Source organism: Thunnus albacares, chromosome 7 (genome assembly GCF_914725855.1).
Source record: "Thunnus albacares chromosome 7, fThuAlb1.1, whole genome shotgun sequence".
Classification (NCBI taxonomy): domain Eukaryota; kingdom Metazoa; phylum Chordata; class Actinopteri; order Scombriformes; family Scombridae; genus Thunnus; species Thunnus albacares.
This window is the reverse complement of record NC_058112.1, coordinates 650,528-655,105: the sequence shown is the minus strand read 5'-3', so window position 1 is coordinate 655,105 and position 4,578 is coordinate 650,528. Positions and strand designations below refer to the sequence as shown.

General features: G+C 42.3%; 1 pseudogene; it reads right to left on the bottom strand.

The window, feature by feature from the left end:
- Window positions 1-491: 491 nt before the first annotated feature.
- Window positions 492-3,358, bottom strand: LOC122985606 (annotated as a pseudogene).
- Window positions 3,359-4,578: the final 1,220 nt, after the last annotated feature.

The window sequence follows — 4,578 nt, the reverse complement described above, 5'->3', positions numbered from 1 at the left end:
TACACAGGAGTACACTCCTGCTGAGGAGCTGGCCCTTTCTAATAATGAGGGTTGCCCGCTAATGGAAGGAGTGGAGGGGGGGCATTTCTTCAGACCCTGGTGGAAGTGGCAGCTGCTCCAAATGGGCCACATTTGTACAGGGTATGTGTCATTTAGTTAATGCTAGACTACTGGGTTGCTAATAAAACACAATTATAATATACTAATTATTATGGCAGTAAGTAACTTGTGTTTACTTTCTCTACAGTTGATAGGGATACATTGGTGTTGCTGCCAACACCCACTTACACACTGTCTCATACAGAGGTAACAGTGAAAGCAACCTGTCATACACACTGGCATGTCATCTGTGGTTGCTGATCATAGATTTTCCCAGGTGGAGGCCCTAGATGATGAGACAGTGTCTGTCTGTTCAGAGAGAGTGTTGACGGTACACGTTTTAGTCATTTGTAACCAATTTTATCTTAGCACAGATGAGGAGAGAGGAAGAGAGGAACGGGAGAACAAAAGATAGCCTCATTAAATAAGAATGAATTAAGACTAAATAAAAAGAAAAAGAGGCCTGCTTGTCTATGTAAAGAATTGCTGTGTGATGGCCTCTCTCACAGCTCTGCCAGTAGAGTAGTCAAGGGTGATAGGATCTAATATATCAGGGGGTTGTAGGCTAACAGGGGGGGCCCTCTCCCTTCGTATGGTAGCTATGTTCTGTAGCACTACACAGGCCGAGATGATCCTACAAGCCCGGTCTGGGGCCACCCTGAGCCCACGTAAGCAGTTAAAGCGGGCCTTAAGCATGCCAAAAGTCATCTCAATCATGACCCTGGTCTTGGTAAGGGTGACACTGACAATGTGGGCCTGCAGCAAGGTCAGGATAAGGGGTCATCAAAAAAGGCTGGCAGGTGTACCCCCTGTCACTCAGGAGCACTGAACATCCCTGAAGATAAATGGGAATATTGCCATGATCAGTATCACAAAATGCAGTCTAAAGAACATAACAAAATATAATATTCAATGTAAAGTTGCCATACCCTCCTCAAATCTGTGGCACAGTGCAGACTCCTTGAAGATCCGGGTGTCATGGACGGACCCAGGCCACTTTGCCTCCACACTGGTGACCATACACTGATGGTCACAAGTCATCTGCAAAAGCATTTGGGGTTGATCATACTTCCAATAACAGCATTAAGGTAGCATCCATTTGCATGTGAAATGACACCATGGTGGAGAGAAAGATACTCCAACTGTGACACCTGTGCTGTGTGAATGTGCTAAAAGGGAATAACATTTAATTATCCAAGCTGCTGCATTTCCTACAAACCCTTAGTGTCCATGCAAGCAATGTGGTAGTATGGCTAGTATGACTAGATAGATAGATAGATAGATAGATAGATAGATAGATAGATAGATAGATAGATAATGATTTGCGATTTACATAATTCGTCTCATCCTCACCCAAACGTGCAGAGATGGGAATGTGTGTGCAGTCTAAGGCACCAATCACTCTAGGGACCCTATGAAAGGAGTTGGCTGCATTTAATATACAACAGTATATGTCATAGGTTAAATAATGTCAAATGTCAAATAGGTTAATGTCTAACTTACCTGCTATGTTATAAAAGCCGTCTTTTATGGACTGCGTGGGCATGTGGCCAGGGAACATGACAAATTCGTCCAGTAGCTCTGTTAGAGCTCGTGCCACCTTGCACTTGCAACATATGGTTGCAGCAGCTGACGCAGATATCTCATCCCCTCCGATGAGAATCTGTATCTCTCATATAAGAGATCATCAGGGAGAGCCAGCAGATCTTGCCAGTCCCTGAACACTCTTGCCCTTCTAAGCGATCCTCTCACAATCCGCGCACCAAGCTCTACAGGATCTCCTACAAATGGTGATGCCACTTTCCAGGAGAACTGATTGGTCAGTAGGCGGTGCTTTTATACCCGCCGATCTATTATCTCGAATATAACCTGCTCCGGAGCAGGTTAGCTGTTCAGCGTAAGTTGCCATGGTGATGTACCTCATTAAGAAGTAAACCACCATCGTAGGACTGAAAACCCAGGCTTAAACCTGAAGTAACCTAACTCCAAATTCTGCTTCATTGTGCAGGCCTCAGGCCTGAACACATCCACATATCAACAATGAGTCATAGTCATAGTGCCACCTACTGACAAAAGGAAATCAGCTTTATGTGACAAACATCATCGGATTTACATGAAATTTACATGATGCGGTCTACACAGTATACAGAAAAATGATTAGTTGGTGTTCTCTAGCGCCACATAATGGACACAGGAAGTGATAGTTATCTCCTACATGCAATGTCCAATATTCATGAAAATGTATATCCGTGTCAGTTGCCCACTGGTAAATGTATGGCTGCATTAATATTTCACTTATGTAGTATTGCCTATGTGCAACAGGAATCAAGGCATAAATGATGCATAGTTCATCAAATGTATACACAATTTCTTATAAGTCATATTCAGCACTACGGACTGCACACCAGAGATAATATTTTATTCAAACAGTTTCTGATAATCCTGAAAATGAAGAGCTATGTAAAGAGATCTACAACATTGATACAACAGCTGCTGCTCCCTCCAACTTGCGCGAGGTGCGAGGGCCCATTAATCGCTGTTTGCAGCTTTAATTATTATTAGTTGTCTTCTATCGCAGTTCAAATTGTCGTGAGCTGGAATGACCAAAAACCAGGAAACTTGGCCCAATAAATGGAAACAACATGCATGTGCTTCTCAAGAAATATGAGCCCAGTCGGCCAGATTGTGGTGCTACAATTGAGGCCCAAATGTTCAATTTTGGAAAGGCCACACCCCTCACATCGTAAATCCGACTGACTTGAAATTACACACACTAGTCACACTCAATTTGCTCCACAAATAAGTCTCTTGGACCATAAATGTCATTCATGATGGATTTTTTGCTCATTTGCATAATGCAAAAACAGTAATATAACATCTCCTTTTTGGATTTTTACTCCATCAATACCATCTTTGGTATACACTCTTGTGGGATGGAGATACATATTTCTGTTATAAATGAGCAAGATCGGTCAAAAAACATGGCTGCAGTCAACCAAAAATCTTCGCAGTGGGTGGGGCTTAGCAAATATGGGCCCATTAAGCATTTGTCCAGTCATCTTGGTAGGTAACTTCATGCCATGTTTGGGAATAGGGCTACCAAAGCATTTTGAGCCAGACCCATAGGGGGTGCCACAAATGCTACAAGCATGTATCTGAAAACCTGGTGGACAGCACTAAAAAGTGGACCCGTCCATCACATATTTGCTCATACCTAAAGATGCCTTTAAGTAATCCTGATTAAACTCACTGGAGACATCCCACGTTATCTTCTGAACATACACACTGAGTTCCATTCAAATCCGATGAAGGGCGATCAATGGTGAAACTTTGAGTGTGCAATTATTGAAATGCTGCAGGCTTTCTGATTATTAAAAAAGTGTGTGATTAGTCTCACTCCTTCCTTAAACAGTTAAACTAACTGAAGTGACTTTGCTCACCTTTGTGAAGCCTGAAACCCACTCGTTTTTGCTTGCGGCTTTAATTTTCGACAATTGGGCTGCTCCCTTCTGTTAAGCGCAAAAAGGTGTGGACCCATGAATTGCCGCTTGCGGCTCTATTTTTAGAATTGAAAGTATCTACAAGCTCATTGACTGAGAGAGGGCGGGTGTGGAAGAGAGGACCTGAATAAATATTTCACTGGTGTTATCAGTGATATGAGGTCCTATTTTAATGATCTAAAGTGCACGGTCACAAGTGCATTTAGGGTGTATCCACATCCACTTTTGCTATTTTAATGGCGGAAAAATGGTCAATGCGCCAGGCACATGGTTCAGAGGGAGTTGTCCATGGTCTCCTAATTAATCATGGGTGTGTTTTCGGTGTAACATGCAATAAACCAATCACAGTGTCATCTCCCATTCCCTTTAAGAGCCAGGTGCGCTTGCACCTTGGTGGATTGCTATTATGATGGCTCATTTGCCAAGTAGAGAGAAGGACCGCTTCTCTGCAAAGGAAAAGGATCTGCTCGTGTGCAAAGTGAAAGTGCACGATCCATAACAAGCACACTGGCCCCCGCTGCTCCTGAACCCTCCCGTGGCCAACCCCAGACCACCAGTTTAAGATCCTGTTTATTTATTTGTTGTGAATGTATTTTATTATTATTATAACTACAGCTTTGGTTTCTTTAAAATCGTTTTGTTCAGTCATGGAGTAACAGGTCAAATCGGTGGGGTTTTAATTGTTCAAAGTATGAAAACCTGATCACTGTACTCTAAAAAATGAGAATATTTGTTAAATATTGTTCAAAAATTAAATCGTTAATTTTAATCATATAAAGAATCATTAACACAGTTATCAGGACTTGATCAGCTCTCCAACTGATCCTGCTGCTGGCAGCAGCTAGAAGCTGTGCAGATTTATTTCTTTCTTTAGTTTAATCATTGTTTTCACCTCATTTATTTCCTCATGTGTTTCTCATGTCCTCATGTATTGATGCAGCAGGAAAGTCGATTTGTGTCTGATCCGTTGTTGGCCACC